Genomic DNA, 18532 nt, shown 5'->3' on the forward strand with positions numbered 1-18532 from the left:
CAATGCCTACATCCTGCTGCTACTTAATTTACTAGTATAGATGCAGCCAGCAGAAACAATCCTCCACACCACCTCTGCCGAATCTGGTTCCACTGCTGCTAGTGGGCCTGACTCCAGGATTCGGGAAAAAAACATGTACTATCATTTGCACATATATAGCTCAGAACAAACATTAACGCAGCACTAGCTAGAACGTCTAAGCAGTGCTTTTTTCCTCTCATTTTCCTGTTCCCTCATGACAAAGTATCTCCCTCTCACACACGCAAAATCTTAGTAGTCCCTCCTCTCCACGCACAGTGCAAGAATCCTGTTCCTTTCCCACAGGCACAGAAAACATTTTGCAGACGGAATCATGGCATTTCCACACAGGAAGACTGATCAGAGAGAGACTGCATGCACAGCCTGGAACAGATGCCCGTCCTGTCCAATCTTCCTCAGAAAACACTCACGTACTAGTCATTGCTGTGACTATTTGTACTACGATTGGTTGCCAGCAAGCCAAGCTGTAACATAGCTGATTGCTATGCAATAGCAATCCAGCCAGACACAGATGGTCAAAGAATGGAGCAGGGGAGATTGTCATTTGAAAAACTTGCTATTCCTCTGGTGGGGGAATCTGTGAGACACAGCAGGGTGCTTTTAGAAGACTCCCCTGGTGTACAAGTGACACATCCTTGAAGTGCACAGTTCCTTACAAGCCAAAGTTGCCCTCCCAGCCCACGACGGCTGTTAAAGGCATAATCACAGCAAGACATACTGACAGACCTAAGGCACTACACCAGCATCTGACCTTCAGTGAGGGAGCCTGCAGACTGCTTTGGCGATGGCTGCTGAGGGGCTGGCTGTGGGCTGACTGTTGCAGGTTCCATCCCGCACCCTCACCTCCCTCCCTGGCCCCGGGCCTTTTCTGATGCAGGGCCCCAGCCCAATCCCGAAACTCGCCAACACTCCTGTGGACAAACGTGGGCCACAACTCCGCACACAGGAGCACATGCTGAGCGGCACCAGACCGACTGGCTCTGTGGGGCTTTGATACATATATATATATACACACACCACACTTTGCTTTTTGGAGTCACAGCAACACCAGGGAGTGCTCTACCAGAGCCCACCCGTGCCGGGCCTCCCCCTGTCCCACTGACAGGTCGCCCTCAGGCTCAGAAGAGGGTTTCCACAGTTACCTCCAGGCGTTTCAATGGCTTTAAGAAGCCGCCTCTCCGCTCCACACAGCTCTAGAGGCACCACAAGCGGCCCCGGACCCGGCGGCCGCCCCCGATCCTGTCAGGGCAGCCCGAGGCCGGGGCCGGGGCCGGGCCGTCTCCTCAGCGGCGCGCACTGCGCCTGCGCGTCGCCGCTGCGCCCTGACGGGAAGGAGTACGCGCTCCGGGAAGCCGGCGGCGCGCGCGCGCGCGCTGTGGCAGAGACGCGGAGCGCGCGAGGCGGCGCTGGCCGCTGATTGGCTGGAGGGCACGAGCGCTCCAGGGGCCCGTTGGCGCAAGGAGAGCGCGCGCGCCGGCGGCGCACGGCCTCGGCCGCCGATTGGCTGAGGGAAAGGGGGAGCGCGCGCCGGGTGAGCGCACGCACGTCCGCCGCCGGAGAACCGTCTGCCTCGCGATTGGCGGCCAGGCGGCGTCGCAAGGGGCGGGAGGGGCGGGGCTGGTGGCCTCGGCTGCTGATTGGCAGACGGCGGCAGAGGGGGGTGAAGCGGGCGCGGGCTCAGATTGGAGAGAGTGCGCGCGCCCCTGCGGAGGCGTGCTCGGATTGGCTGGGCGCCGCGAGGCGGCCGGAGACCGTTGGAGCGGGGAGGCTGAGGCGTTCGGCCGCCCGTGCCTGTGGAGCCGGCGGCGTTGGCGGCGAGCGGCGGCCGGAGCCCGCCCGGACGGTGCGTTCCGCGCTCCGGGCAGCCCCGGGACCCCCCGACCGCCGCCCCCGGGAGAGGTCCGTGCTCGGCGGGACGGAGGCAGGCACTAGCGGGGCCGCGGCGGGCCCGCTGCGAGCTCCGCTACCGCCCGCGGGGTGGGAGGGTACGGGGCCTTGTAGGGAGGAGGGTGCCCCTGCTCCGCCGCTGCCCGGGCAGGGTGCAGGGACCGGCGGGCGGGCAGGCCCGGGACACGCCCCTCCTGCCTGCAAGGTCTTGGCGGCAGCGCCAAGCCGGAGCCCCTCACCTCAGCCCCGGGAGCTGCGGGTGCGGTGGCGGGGTTTGCCGGGCTCCGGGCCTGGCGCGGAGGAAGTGCCGAGCGGAGCGCCCTGCGGGAGGCCTGGGAGAGAGGAGAGCTGCGCTGCAGTGTCGGGTGCTCCTAAACGGGCCCCAGATACCTTGGAGAGAGCCTCGCAGGTTTACCTGCCCCACGCTCCGTCGTCGGTGCTCTCTTTGTGGAGGCTGTTGGCAGGCAGCGGGAACAGTCCTGGCACCCAAGTGATTTTGGCTGTGTCTTATTGTTTCATCATGTAGCAGACAGATGCTCGCATAGACACAGAATCTGCAGGCTTTGTTTCTTTGTAATTAACAGGAGACACAATCAGGGCAAAAGTAGCATAATCATGGTTGTAACTGCAAAATAGGGGGGGAGGTGTTATTTTTCTGTGGAAAACCATGTCTGTCTTGGGGAAAAAACTTGTTTTTTTCCCCCATCTTTTTAGATTGTCTTTAAATGTTTGAAGAAGGAACTGAGCCCAGGAGAGTGGAAGTTGCCCTGAGAGACTTCTCAGTGTAATTCAGGTAATGTGATCTGTTGTGACTACCTGTGGTATTGAACTTAAAAACTTGTGTTACATAACGGATTTCCATTACCTGTTTGTCCACACATAACCTATATTGAAATTTTTCGTTTATGACAAGCTTCCAGCATGAAGTAGTGATTTCTGCCTCTTATGTGAGCTATTGGACATGTAAAAATATTCCTATGTGAGATGCAATCCTGTATTTAAAAAACCCACACACAATTACATTCTTGTGCAACAGATCCCTTAGCTGGGGAAGGTGAAGCCGATAGATATTCTTAGGGAGACCTAGGAGAACCTTAGTGGTACATGGAGCACCAGTGTAGTACTTTCTTCTTTCAGAGGGGATTGGTGAGCCACCAAGAATGGGCTGGACAGCACAAGGATACTTTGAAAGTTGTTTCTGTGCTGCTTGAAAATCCATGTCTAATAGAATCTGAGTTATTAAAGTCAGAATTTGGTCAATAGTTGTGCATGACTGCCCTTTAAAAATGCTTTGTACTTTCAGTTTTCTTTTCTTACTCTGGTTCCTAAAACTGACTGTATAGTCTGATGCTCTGTCTAGTGTGGCTGCCCAGTGACAAAACATTCTACGTGCCTGAACCAGTGGTTCAAAAAGTCAGAAGTCTCAGTTCCAGGTTTTAAAAGTTGGGAAATGCTGGACTGAAGACTTGGGTTTTTTTCTTCCTCCCCTCCTCCCCCCTTTCTTTTCCCTGGTAAGTGTATATGATCCTATACTGCTAGATGATATCATAAAGTACACCCAAAGGAAAGGAGGTAACCCAAAAGCGTTGGTTTAAGACTGTTGACTTTTGTGTTTCCTCTTCTCCAAAGGATATATTGAATTAATAGGGAATTTAGATAATAGGGCAAACATGCTACTGACCTGAAGACTTCCTTTTTAGGGAAGCTGGAAAGAGGAGAATCAATCACTATAGACAGTGTAGGGCAGATTGAGCAGTAATTTCTCTCACCAGAACATGTACATTTTGCGAAGGCTGTCCGCGGCCTATGCTACAGCCTTTTCTGAAGTTCTTTTCCAGACTAGTCAATTCACGTCATGTTTCCAGCAACATCATTCCTTTGACCCTTAAATTCACGCTATGCTTTCATCCGTCCAGGATGCTACTCCAGAGGTAGCTTGCTTAGGTCATTGCCTTGACCGTATTGTCCCATTTAAATCCTCTTTGGGTTTCTGCTTCTTATCATTATCATACATAGGATTCTTGTCTTTGTTTTGTAGCTGTTCGATGATTTATCCCCAATCTGCCGCTGAGGTCTTGTTCAGTACCAAGAAGGGAGCTCTCCGCTCTGGTGTTTGGGATGCCAGAGTTAGTTGCCTACTTGTTACATGATCTCACATTTAAGAGGGCACATCCAGTAGACCTCCGTGTAAGTGCCTTGTGACACCCCCCTCATTGTTCATTAAAGTTTTTGTTGTGATGAATACAGAAGCCATGACAGCATTTAGACTGCTGTCAGGCTGATCAGTGTTGTCTCAAACTCCCTGTTTGTTTGCAGCAGACTGCTTCTTGTCTCAGGCTGTAGGTTATTTAGAATGGTGAATTCCTTTATATGTTGTCTGTGTCGCAGCTAATACATTCAGGCTTCTGGTTTATCACAGAACCTAGAGGTTTCAATAATAATATAAATTTTAAAAAGTTAAGTGACGGATGGTAGAGAAAACTTAGGAAGAAGCTGTAATGCAAGAACAAGGGCTTTTGCAATATCATAAAGGGTTGATAAAAAGGCATAATTTTTCCTTCAGTTTAATTATGTTACACACTCAGTACCACAGAGTGGCATTAGGAGTGACAACTTACAATTCTTTGTAGCCATGGTCGTATGTTATCTATGGTATGTTTGTGCAAGCTGACAATTTTTGAAGAGGGAGAAAAATCAAGTCTTGAAGTTTAAACCAACGACTTGGGGATTAGTTGGTGCATTAACCAGAGTGCATGGCACATACTCTGTGTACTTCAGAGAGTCTGGCTTCATGGGGCTGGTCCCTTACAGGCTTTTATAGAACCTAAATGATGTATTCAAATGAGGCACTTTTTGCAAGTAATTTCCTAGAACTTCTTTTAAAAGGAAAGGTAGATAATTCTCTTAGCTCTGACATGGTAGTCTGTAGTGTTGATGCTACCGTTGTAGTTACAGAATGCATCACCTGATAGAAACGAAGATGATTTCCCAGCAGGTGTGAAGGGTTGGCTTTCAGCATTCCATTCGCAGCACCGCCTGATTCTCATACCATTATCTATCACTGCCACTGTTTTTTACTTTGTGGTTTCAGAGCTATGTTATCTGGTGATAAGGATTTGAATTCAAAATATTTGTATTAAGTCAATATTTCTTTTTTTTTCCCTTGAGTACCGGGGAGAAGAAATCATGATTGTATTGTGTATGTTTGGTTTAGTGTTTAAACAGGTTTCTACTGATAAACTGTGGCTAAACTTAAATAGTTTCATGGGTCTTTTCCAGTCCTGTGGGCTTTCAGGGGCTACTAGAAGGAATGCAAGTGTTTTAACTTCTCAGCTGTGCTTAAGTAATACAGATTTATAAAAATACTTACACCAGTGAAGATTTTTAGGTGACCTAAATCTGGAAGAAATGGTAGGAAACCTTATCATGTGATATCTGTTGTGGAATTTTATTTGGCCAGTTGTATATCTTTGAAAATGAATGGAATTATGACAGCAGGTACCAATTCATATTTAAATTTTAAAAAGATTGGATGTATAAAGTGTGTACTATAGTTACAAACCACTTAAAATCATTACTGTAAGTAGTTACTGACTGACTGCAAGTGTGAGGTATTTTTTAGTCTTTATCAGTCTTGCTGCTTTCAAGTGCAGCTTTTTACATTGTTTAAGAGGTGGAGGAGTGAAGAGGGCGTTTTGCCATAAAGCAAACAGTGAGGGAGCCTAGTCCCTAATTTAAATTCTTTTAAAAACAGGAAAAGTGACAACGCTAAGGGATAAAAGCTCTTAGTTTTACAGAAGACAATGGCAAGCATTATCAATTAAAGTTTCACATTTGGCTTATTTTGTTTTTCCTTTCTTAAAGAAAGAAAAAACTTCATTTGTGTCCGCAGTTGGTCAGATATTTGGAATGTTGTTGGATCATAGATGAATAGAAAAGAAGTTGACAGAGTTCTGCATGTGTTAGATGTGTATGTGGGAACAGCAATAGAAGACCATGTAGAGCTGGATGTTAAGGACTGAGTATTCTAAAAGGGATTTTTTTAATGTAGTCTGCAAAGAGAAGTTAAATGGGAGGCAGGTAAGGGATGAAGTTTCCAGTTCTACTATAATGTATTCTGTGTTACTGCTTGTAGGTCAGGTTTTTTGAACAGCGAAATAGACTTTGAGAAGAAACTTACAGCAACAGTAAACATTAAGAAGATTTGACTGAGTAGTAGTATCAGTTAACTTGCTATATGATTGTGATCCTACAGGTTGTATAGCAGAGCAGATGGCAAATTATTTGGAAGTAGGTGTGCTATTAACACATTAAAATGTTTCTTGCCCTGGTTACCTAGTGGATGCAACCAAAATATGGTTTGGGTTTTTTTTTTTAATACCTTGCAATATGAGTAAGTGTGCAAGTCTTGAGAGGCTTAACTAGGATTGCACAGTGGAGCACCCTAGCTGTGTGGGCATGGTAGGGTTGCATCTAGGGAGACAGGTGCTTTGGGGACAGGCAGAATGCCATGTAAAAAGCACAATAGTATTCTTTGAGTTTGTTTATTTATATTGAATTTTTTTTGCAGTGCTTATGGAATCTTATCTTTTAATCATTGTGAGTTATTTTATTTTTTTTTTAATAGAGTGATCACATCAAAGGAAACACTGAGGCAGTAGGGAGGCACTGGTGGTTTTGACAACTAGTTTGGGTACAGCCAAACTTTTGAAGAAGGTATTGTATGTTTCTGGCAGGTCAGACAAAATAAAGGTTACCTGAGACTATATCTGCGTTCACTTTCCCATTGACTGTGGCAAATGGCAGATACACTTGTATACTCTTACACCCTTTTAATAATGTCTAACACTTTTCAAAAAAAATGATAACTTTGTAGACTTGTGAAGTTGGTGAGGATGTTTTTACGCTTTAGATTAACGTAGGAGGTACAATTATCATTACGTAAAGAATTAAGCTTGGGTAAGCTTTTTTCCCCTAATTCAGTTGTGATAGTGAGAGTAGTTCATGTTTCCAGGTGTTTGTCACTACCCCTTTGACTGGAATTTACCATCTCTACAGGTGTGCCAAAGGAGCAGTTTGTGTGAACTTTTTCTGCTGTGCTGAAGCTTTTGATCTAAGGTGATTACATCTGAAGTGAGGTGGGAAGGGAAGGTCTTGCATGGATTACTGTTGATTGGTGAAGATGGTAGCAAGCGATAGAGAACTAGAGGTGATGACAGATACTGAAAATGGTATTACCTTCTACTGATGTGGATGGATTGGGAGGATAGTAGTGTTTATGCTCTATACTGTCATCTGCCAGCCCGAGATTGGGGTTCATTTGCATTCTGTCAGTGTTCACGTATGTATGTTAACCTGCTGGTGGTGCATTCCTTACTCTGTTCATGCTCGCTGTTAATCTAGGTTAATAGAGAAAAGGGCAAAAATGTAACTCAAAACATTTCCTAATAAATATTTCATTTTGGTGAAGAGGCAATTTTAGAATTCTCTCTTGTGCTCTAGTAAGCAGTTCTGGGAACCTGCAGATTAAACGGCTAGAGAGGGTTTTGTAAGATTCGCATTGGAAAAGCTGGGAAGCACAGATTGCACAGAAATCCCCTCCAGTGTTATAAAGAAGATGAGTCTTCCCTTCCTGAGAGGGAGAGGTAAGCTATTAATTAGGATATTTCCAACTTCTTATTGCTTGAAAATCATGGTGTAATATTTATCTTATCTAACATTAACACTGCTTTATTTTAAGGAAACAATTTTAACTGCTAAATTTGCTCTTGTTTGCAGGCTCATGGTAAAGCTTATGTATAGACATTACTTTTAAATTCGGCCTCAAAATCAACAGGGCAGGTTGTAAAAACTCAATAAAGAAAAATAAGAGTTTGTGATGGCTCTCCGGTTATACAAGAAAAGCATTTTTGTATTCTAGGCACTTTGTGTCCTCACTTCTATGCATCCTCTCCTTAGTTTGCTGGAAAACAGATCTGACTCTGCAATATGTGTTTAAACATGCAGTGTTGTCCTTAATAGCTTGCAGTTTTCCTGTTCCCCATGCTTAACGATTCCCTGTTTACTAAAAATGAATATATATTGCTATGTACCTAAAATAATACCTTGTAGCATTCTATTAAAGCTTTCTTTGTTTTTGTGACTTAAACTTCACAAGAAGTAGGCTCCTAACATACAGTGCCTACTCGTAGTCTCATCAACCCGTCTACAGTCTTGCACCTGACCTGTAAATTCTTTAGGGCAGGGATTTCTTTCTGTTCTGGGCATTGAACAAGTAGTTACATACATGAACTGAAATCTTGTTGTGTTACAGTAATTCGGATGGTTTGGAAATCTACCTGGATTTGAATTTTTTCTATTTTCTCTTGAGGTAATCTGGAGCTTCTTTTTAAAATGGTGTTAAAAGCTTTTGAAGGTTTTGAAAGAAATCCATGATTAAATAGTTATTTGTTCCATCTTTGTTTAACTTGTATCTAGTAAAATCTTTATCAATTTCTTACTAGGTGGGAAGATAAGATCGCTGGTCTCATACTGGGGCTTAGACCAATGCTGTGGTTATTTTCCATAACAGTAAATTAAGGCAATAAGGACTGGCTGAGGATGTGTTGCTGCACGCAATGTCCTGCACAAACAAAACAGATAGCATTTTATGCCTTGAAAAAAATCTTACCATTTAAACAGAAGTGGCAAGGCATGGAGTAGGGAAATGTTTAGTTCTTAGTACTAAATTTTATTTCCTAAACTACTTGATTGCCCATTCATTTTCAAGAATGTTTACTGTATAGTATGTGCATGTTTTTGCAAAATCTTCTTTAAGAGTAGCTTTTGATCCACTGTATTTATTAAAAAAAAAAAAAAGAACCATTGACTTGTATAGAATTTCACTGTAAAGTTATGATCCATTCTCTTGGTCTTAGTCTAGTGGGTTTTTTCACTTATGCCCTTCTAGACTGAAGTCAGTTTTGACTTATAAAGATCTTATGCAAGCATTTGAGTCCAATACTTGTAAGAAAGTTTTATCTTAAAAATCTGAGAGATCCAGACCTTTAAGTTTTTAGGCAACTATGCTACGATAACATGCATATCATTTCTCAAAGATGCTCTGTTACTCCTGTTGCTGTAGATACAGAACATTTTAAAGTAGTTTTAATACATTTGTGCACATTTGCTTATGCTTCAATTACTTATCCCATACAGCAATGGGAACAGAGTTTGAAATTTTAAGTTAAACTAGGAGAATTATCAGAAATGGTTAAAATATACTTTAAAAGAAAATGTTGCCAGTCTACTTGCATAAGTATAAAAGGCTTATCTTTTGTCTTCCTGGGTTTTGGTCTAAGTGCATTAGATGTGTCCCCGTGAAATAACTACTAGATCACTTTTTTTTTCCTAGTGAGAGGCATAGGGGAATGAAGGAATACTTTTAATCAATTACATATATTAGTGTTTGACTGCTGATAAAAGGGAGATTGGAATATGAACCAAGAGGAGGAAGAACAAAGAAATGAGTAAGACGGCATCAGATATTTTGGATGGAGAGGGAGATGAGGGAATGAAATCAATCTTTGTGGGTTTTTTGTTCAAATTCTTAGTAAAGAAAAAGTAAAAATTCTTCAGCATCTTTTTACTGAAATCCATCTATGATGAATAAATGTAAGCACCTTTATATCATAAATAAATTTATTTTTATACTTTAACAAAGCATTTATGACAATTTAGAAATTATTTTAATCAAATGGCAGTTGAAGCCATACAAGTTTAGAAGCCCAAAACAAATGATTGAAGTGCTAAACCAGATGTGACAGCAATAACTTTTTCTGCAAGTACAGGTATGCCCTGAATTTTTATTCAATATCTTCATCTCAATGACAGGCTCATTCAAATTTTTAAAAGTGAATGAACTGACAAGGGATGAAAACTTTTCTTTAAACCACACATCAAGATGTGTTTCTTCTAATTAGAAAATTGGCAGAAAGTTACTAAACTTCCTTCACTGTGTATCAAGTACATTTAAGATCAACATATGCCCCAAACTGGTATTCTGAATTTTTTTTTAATTACAAGTTATTTCTGAACGTAAATAGGTATAAGTACAGTTTTACCCTCACACGGCAACTGCAGTCTTCTTACCAGTGATATCAAATATTATTTCTGCTAGTAAAATGCAACATCAAGAATCTGAACAAACTCAAATTTAATAATTCACAAATTAACTTCTATTTCTGTGTTCTTCTGTTTGGCTGATGAGGCTGCATTTCAATGCAAACCAATGTCTGGAAATGGTTATCAAATCATAAAGATCAGAATTTCCTTTGGAGTATATTTTAAAGGTGGAAATACAAAATAAAACAAAATTTACTTTAAAGCAAAAAAAAAAAATCTCTAGCTAATTAACTGATTTAGTGACTAAATCAGAGTAATCAACAAGCAATGAGGAAGCACCTGAAATTGCAGATACAGAACCCAAATGACGAAGTTTAAGTTTATAGTCTCTAACATAGCAGGAAGTCAATATAATAGCAGTTAGGGAAGAATAGAAGTGTGACTTCTTAGATGGTGGCTATAGTTAGAGCAAGAGTATAAAGGCTGCTGTATTGCTGAGATTAATGACATAGTCTGTCTCCCTTTGATTTGAAGAGGGAAAGCTGCTTATTTAGGCCGTTACCTACAGCTGATGAGCTCCAAGAAGAGCGAAACCTTTTAAGATAGGTCCTGTAGTATTGGCCTAACAATCTTCAGAGTGGCTTGCTTGCGTTGTTTTGTGCTTAAGCTACAAGTGTGATCAAGAACCACAGAAGTGTGTGGTCTGGAGTCATCAGTGGCTGAACCTGTTATAGCAAGTCAAGGGGAAAACAGTCATTAGGTTTTACTTTTTATTTATATCGTTGTTTTTTATCCAGCCAGGTGTACATATATAATGCATGCATGTGTTGTGGGTGTGGGAGAGAGCTTTTAAAGGGAAGGAAAAGGGAGAACTGTGGAACAGAAGAATGGAATATAAACAGGAAAAGAAAAAAACCCAAGAGAAATAAGAGAAATGTTTGAGTTTATGGTGCTATTGAAGAGTGGTGACTGACTGTAGAATTCTCCACATTTATTGGTATGGAATTTATAAATTAGCTTTTATATTAACTCTGTCATAGAGGTTACTCATGAAGCAATCAAACAGTGCTATTGTAGCTATTGAAAGAGGGAGAAGGTGAATGGATAAAGGGAAATGGTAAACTTTTTGAAGGTTTGCATCAAACATACTCAACTGTAGTTTTGTAAGGTACTAATCTTACACAATTTTTGTGCTTTAAGGTGAACATTACTTTGCAACAAGTATATACAAATAACTGTTAGCATGTAATAATTTTTTCCTAATTTTATTTAATAATAATTAAACTATGTTTCTTTAGTGAATATTTTACTACAGTGCAGATAATTCCCTGCTGATTCTCAACATTATGAATTTAAATAATAGGCATCTTGAACTGAAATCTCCTATGGGCCTTGGGACTAGTCTTCCCGTTACAGTAAAAAAAAATCCTTTTTTATGTGTGTATATAGACATACAGATATACACACACATATGTATAAGTAAAAATAAATTATCATGATAATATTACAGTGTCTCAGCAGTTTTCAACAGCCTCAGCCTTTAATCTGAATACTTAGAAAAGCAAGTTGAGCACATGCCTTATGACAGAACTAGTTGAAATTGGAGCAGGTTGCGGCTTACTTTCGATATCTCTGAAGTTAAATCAGCAAACGCAGTCTGCATGGTGTCAGGTGCTGGCTGCAGCAGTAACTTCAACACTTAAACTTTCATTTCTGATTTCAGCTTGAGCATACTTCACTGTTAAGACTTCTAGATGGCAGTCAGTATTAGTACCAATACTGACTTGTCTGGCATGTAAAAGACAAACCCTTTGCCAATACTGGATTCATCTTACTGACTTCAGATTTTCTTTCTTTAACAAAGTTGCTGCCTCTTGACATAAAGTAGAGCCATATTCTGTGGAACCAGCACCATTCTTACTTTAAATTCAAGCACTGTTCTATCACTGCAGGGAGGAAATTCTGTATTTCACTGAGTCAGACTTGAGCAGAGCACTTGTGCACTCTCTTGCAAGTTTTCTGTACTTCCACCTTAGGTGGTGAGTGTAAATTTAGCCCATGCTGTCAGAGCAAGAACTGATGTGAAGACCAAAACCTGTGGAACTAACTTTTACTTCCAGCTCTCCGTGCTTATCAGGATCCTTGAAACTTCGGGAGACATCCAGCCAGAAGAGATTGGCTCTGGCACGCAAATTCATCTGCAGTTGGTTTTAACAGCCTTTAAGGAAAAAATGCAGTAGGTTGAACCTACTCTTAGTCCGATCCTTGAGTGAACCAAGAGCTGTCGTAGTGCAAGTGTCCTCTCTGGATTGTTGAAGGTTACAAAAAGCTTTTTGAGGAAGAAATACCTATGGAAATCATCCAGGACAGACCATGTAGACTCACTGTCACATCACCATGACTGGAAGCAGAGGCAGTTATTTGATGATACTGCTTTTGCTACAATGGCAAAACAGGATGTTCATCATGAAACACCTCTGTGTGTGAAATTCACATCTTTATCAGATTTTAGGTTTTCCTCTCTAAAGAGACTGGTGGCAATACAGTTGGTTTGTGTCCAAATGTATTTCTTTAAGCACTGGAAGTTTCAGCCTTTGGTTGAATTGAGTGTTATTAAAGCTAAAGAAATTAAATTCCAGTGTTATTCTTCATTTATATGTGCACCAATTCTATATGTTTTGAAAATCTGCTGGTCTCACTTAGCACTTGGAGCAATCTGTAGACCTCTGATTTTTCTTTTGATTCAATTGTGAGTATAGTATTTACTTTGACAATGACTTCTGTGTGTTTTTAGCAGCAAGAGAGAAAATAGATTTGTTTTATATCACACAATAGAGATTTCTAATTTGGAAAACACTGGAGTGGGGAAAGGGGAAGCAAAACAAAAACAGACTAACATTACCTTGCTGCTAAGAATGCCTCAGTATAGGGTAGAGGTAAGAAAAACATATCTTTCTACTCTAAGAGCAAGGTTACATTTTTGGGAAGAAGACAAACATAGCTAAAGAGTCAGAGATCAATTCCTTGTAGTCTCACCATCCTCAGGTTAACTCTGTCACTGTCGTAACAACAGTGTATAATCACAAATGATTACGTGACCAGAGGGTGAACAGTGAGGTGCCTGCTGAAGGAAATCATATTAAAGTACAAGCCAATTATTAAGAAGTTTAGAAGGGCTCTGTTAGCAATTGAGTTTCATCTCCTCTTTTATTGTCCAGTGTAGAGGCATGTGAAGTTATGCAAATAAAGAGGTGAGTGAGGGGAGAGGATAAACAGGCAGTCCTAGGTTTATATGTCCGCTCCTAGGCTCTGAACTGTCCCTCAGGATTGGTATCCTGATGCTTTAGTATAGTTCTGTGAAAGCTTCAGACCAATGCTCAGTCATGGTCCAAAAAAAAAAAAAGCAGCTTAATAAATATTCTTAAAAATATTCTTAATGTTCTATTAAGAATATTAAGAGTCTTAAAAAAGAAGGTGAGAATGTTATTATTGCTGCTGTATAAAGCAGTGGTTTGCCTACATATCGAATACTCTCTTCTGTTTCTCCTTCACCTCTGAAAGCAGATGATGGAACAAGAAAAGGGATGGTAGATGATGATAAAGATCAGTCATAAGTATGAGTGATTTCTATGTAAGAAACAGCTAGTCTCCAGATTCTTCTGCCTAGAAAAGAGATGATGTCTGAGGATTGTTTGTGTCTTGTCTGATACAGAAATGAGTGGAGGCAGGAGGAAGCATAAGATGGAACTAGCCAGTAATGAGTCTAAAAGAAGCAGAAAGATGATGAGGAACCATACTTTTGGCCTGATGCAGTATGGTCCTTCTCACGTTTCTATTTAAAATAAACAAAAACCATGCCCCTACAAATTTCCAAGAGTGCAGAATGGAATTTTACAGGTTTCTCGATCATAGAGAAGACAGGACTTGGTACTACAATTTTAACCCTGACCTTTAAAGCAAAATCCAGCCTTTTCAGAATAATTAAAGCATAACATCTCTGAACCTAATTAGAAATATTTTTAGAGTTTTCTGTGAAATTCAGAGGTTTTTGATTTCTAGCTTTATACAAATAGCAAGAAATATTGTCTGGATCTCAAAGTGCTTGGGTTTCAAGAAGTTGAAGTATCTGCTGGCAATTGAGACTTTTTTTGCTGCAAGGACCTTTTGGGGAACCTCACTTTTCTGTGTAATTATTCTGAGGTTCAGTGGCAATTTAGAGTGGGGGAAGGAAGAAAGCAGATTCTTTAATTAAACACTACTAATCCCAAGTCTTGGTATCTTAATGCGTAGGCTGTTTTGATGAACTTTACCTTTGAGGCACTCAAGGGGTAGATGGCAGGAAGCGTAAGGGAAGAAATAAGAAATCATTAGGCCTTGTCTATAGAAAACAATTGTACTGTCTAGCATTAGAAAGTCTCAGACTGGATAGAGGTCGGGCATTTTGTACTATGGCCAAAACCACAGAAAGCTGTCTGGCATTTTTGGTGTTTGTGTATGCAGGTTAAGACCATGCTTAAAGAAACACTGAAGTTAGGATTTAACATTTCCCTTTCAGTCTTGGCCATTCCCCTTCAAATACATGCACTAAGGTACAACGTTTACTGTTATTTTTATAGAAGTCTGATTAATACTTATGGTAGTTTTATATTAAAACTCCCTCCTAATTTCATCTTGTGAATCCATATTGATTCCTGCATAGGTTCTTCATCTGCAAGTTCTAATGTTTGTAGGCATTTGCACCTTCAGGTAGCATGTAGCTGCATGTACCGACAGCTGCAGGAAAATGAAATGCATTTTATTATGATATTTCATGGACAGAGGAAAACTTAAATTCACAGTTACTTTATTTTGGAAAAGCTGCTTTTTCTGCAGTCTGTAGCAGTTTTGATCCTTACCTCTCATCATTCAGTTTGTCCAAGTCAAATAACGTTGTGTGTGTTCTGTGTTGCTGCTCATGGCCATTCCAGTCATTCCTGTGCAAAGCTGTGATCCCCTGTTCATCTTTACTTCTCACCTCCTTGTTCAGTCTGTTGTGGTTTTCCATCCTAGGCTTTTCCTAGTTACATGCACATTAATTGCTTTAGTCGGCCCTCTTCATTTGACCTTTCCTTGGCTGCTCAGCTTTCTTGATATGCGTGTGTTGATTTGGACTCATAGGAGCACAAAGTGCATTCAGTACAAGGAATGACAAAATAAGCTGAGATCCCTCAGTGTGGAAGAGAGGCAGCTGGGGAGGAGATACGTTGGAGATCTATAAAATCATAAATGTCGGGGAGAGGGTGGATAGTGGTTGATTGTTCCGTATCTCTTGATAGAAGAACTAGGAGGCTTGTGAATCTGATAGGAGGAGGGATGTGCAGAAAATCCAGGGAGGTGATTTGTTGAGCTGTGGGTTTCATGCTCGGGAATTCTTGCTGCAGAATGTTGTGAATGTCAAAAGTTTATGGGCAGTAAAGGGACAAACACACAGGCTTGTGGGGGAAAAAGCTGTTGATGGTTACTAAATACCGAGAATCACTTTGGCTCACGAAGTCTTGGCACTGCAGACTTTTGGAACTTGAAAGGAAGTTCTTGGGAAGTTTTTCTGTATGCTTGCCCCATCCTTTTATTCTTCCCTGCACATCTGCTTTGGGTTCCTTTTGGAGATATGATACTGCATTGGCAAGCTGGATTTGGCCCAGTAGCATGCTGTTATTCTCTTAGTAGAACTTTGCAGTAAAATAATTAAGGCCTGTAAGCATGACCAAGCATGTTTTTTCTTCTAATCCCTCTTTAGTATTTTATCTGAGTTCTTTTTATGACTCAAGTCCAACAAACTTGATCTGGGTTACTGTTATGGAAATCTTCAGGTCCAAAGCTGACGTTTCGTGAATGTGTAAGAACTTTCTTCTGTTGGCAGCATAAAGTATTGACAGTTTTAGATGCATGTTGCTGCTGTCCTTTCTGTAGCATTTCTGTATATTGCGTGCCTGGTTACTGCAGGCATGGTCTTGGGACTTCTTCAGCATAGAGTGGTAATATAGTGTATGCTATATAGTTAGAACATACTAAAATGGTAGCATATGCTAAAGAGAGAGCACAAAAATGCAGTACTGTTCTCTAAGATAGGCGTTGGTCTATGTATACCACTTATCCCAAGCATTGCAGATCTGTCAGGGTTTTGAAGAATCATGAAGTAGCTACCAAGTGTTTAGAAGCAGCTCATCACGAAATATGAAGGACAAAACTGGATGACAAAAACCCCTTGTAAGTACCTGTTTAAACATGTAGTGTGATACTGGAGGATCCCTGGTACATTCACATTGTCCCCTGCTGATACATGAATATACTTGAATGTTTTTCTCCACATATGTCCATTGTAATGTGAGCATCCATCTTGAGAATTTTTGTCTGCCTTGTCATTTCAATCCGTGCATGTTTCTTGGCACTCTTCTCGTGCATTGTGCCACAACTGTTAAAAAAAAAAAACAAAACGCACAACCAGCCAAACAAAAAAAAACACCAAAAAAATCCCCATCAAAAAACCAAACCAAACACCCTCACCCCCTTCAAACAAACAAAACCAACCAAACCAAAAAACCAATGCAGAACAAACTGCAGTTTACCTTTCTTGTTTTCTGATGTTGAACACTGTAATTTGCATCCTTAGCGTAATCACAGTTATTCTGGTTTTAGTTCATTCCTGTTTTGAACTTGAGATGGGTTTAAAGTGTGAAGGTGAATATAGACTTCCCATCTTTCTTCTTCCCAGCTTCATCAGTAAGGGATCCTTCTGTATCTCATTGTTCAGGCTTTAATAACAGGTTTGTCAATTATTCTAATAGATCTTATATGACTAATGTAATTTCCACTACTTTTCCAAATATCTGCCAGGTTGTCTCCTCTTTCTCAACTCTGACTATTTGTCTTTAGAATGTGTAACTCTCTGGCCCAGAAAGATCATTTCCTAGATGTTTGCTCCCTCACAGATAATAGCAGGAAAGAATCGGCAAGGAGAGCTTGTGAATCTAAATAGTAACATTTGATTTTTCTTTTGGTGAGCAGGTACAGGATTGTTGAGCTGTTCATCTAATGAAAATTTCAAATCTTTTGCTCCCTTCAAGAAAGGCAAGAGACTTGGAGGAGGGCCTGAGACAACATTCCTTAGGACATGATTTTCCTGAGACCATACCTGAAAAATCTGTACAAGATAATTCCTGAGCTGTGGGTTAATCAGGCTTTGTTGATGTGTCCCTGCAGCACTTCATAATCGTGGAGAGACCAGTTTACTTATGCAGATCTCATTTCAAGGACATTGCTGAACAGATAATTCACTCATTTGCTTTGCAGAGAGCAAGAAGGGTAATGTTAGCTCCTGTAAAATTTTAAAGCGTGTATCTTGGTCAATCTAACCTATTTAGCTGTGAATTATGTATGATAGCGTTCTATGACCATGGTCTATGCAGCTTGAATGACCTCTTAAACTCAAATCCTGACACCTGCAAGGCAATAAAGTGTCTGTAGGGAAAGAGATTGATGTCATGGTAATATCATGACTTTAAATGTACATGTTACCAGACAGCAACAAAATTAATTGCAGCCCTTAATGTACAGTATTAGTCTCATACCCTGCTTCGTCTCTGCCTTTAGTCCTTTCCTCAGCCCCGTCTGTGCTACTTGCGCGGCCTCTCGAGTGGTGGTGGTGAATCGGAGCGTCTGGCGTTGCCATATGTTTTTTCTTGCTGGTTGGTAGCATGTCTCTGTGCCTTCTGTGAAAGCACGGTAGGAGGCCTCTCTCGTGGGTTTAGCTGGAATCCATGGGCTCCGGTAGGTAATTGCTAGGAGGAAAGATGGTTACGGTATCTCTAGTATCACTCTATCTTGCCGCTCTGATGTGAGGCAAGTTCCCCAGGGACTGCTTCCAGCTTTGCAGAAAGATGAGATTTGCTTGGAAGCTGGGGGTTAGGAAGGTGGAATGAGGGACACATGTACCCAAAGCCCAAGGACAAGAAGATCTAATATTGTCATGATTTTTTTCTTGGTGTTGCAGAAGATTCAAGTGGTATTGTCCCTTATGTCTTGATAAAATAGTCTCTACTAAAAACAATTTAAAAGATCAAATAACCAATCTACCCCTTGGAGACCATCTGTTGTGGAATTTAGAGAGGCGCTAGCACTTGAAATAAAGCTAATTACTGGTATAGTAACTGGCGTTCTTCATGATGACATGCATGTTTTATGTGATGAGGAAAGAAAGAGAATAGTAGTTAGTTCCAAAAACTCTTAAGCTTCGGGCAGTGTATGAGGATAGCTGGAACTTGTGGGTGAAAAAAATGAATCACACAGGCAAAGTTTCCCAGTGCCCAGCTCTTTGAACACCTGCTTCAGTCTACAGTGAAGTACAGCTCGAGATAATGCACTGTGAAGAACCTTGGTTGACAAGATGCTCCGTTTGCATATATTTATTTAACTTAATAAAATGAATGTATTTTAGAAAGCTGAAAAAAAGAAACTTTTACATATC

General features: G+C 41.1%; 1 protein-coding gene across 1 annotated transcript in view; it reads left to right on the forward strand.

Moving 5' to 3' along the window:
- The first annotated feature begins 1840 nt into the window (after nucleotides 1–1840).
- DTNB (dystrobrevin beta) overlaps nucleotides 1841–18532 on the forward strand; it is a 159533-nt gene continuing 142841 nt past the window's right edge. The window contains exons 1-4 of the mRNA XM_050893627.1: nucleotides 1841–1882; nucleotides 2641–2719; nucleotides 6985–7044; nucleotides 7429–7571. The gene's annotated coding sequence lies outside the window, so the exon portion shown is untranslated. The remainder of the gene's footprint in view (nucleotides 1883–2640; nucleotides 2720–6984; nucleotides 7045–7428; nucleotides 7572–18532) is intronic.

The sequence above is a fragment of the Gymnogyps californianus genome, chromosome 3 (genome assembly GCF_018139145.2).
Source record: "Gymnogyps californianus isolate 813 chromosome 3, ASM1813914v2, whole genome shotgun sequence".
In the NCBI taxonomy this organism is placed as follows: domain Eukaryota; kingdom Metazoa; phylum Chordata; class Aves; order Accipitriformes; family Cathartidae; genus Gymnogyps; species Gymnogyps californianus.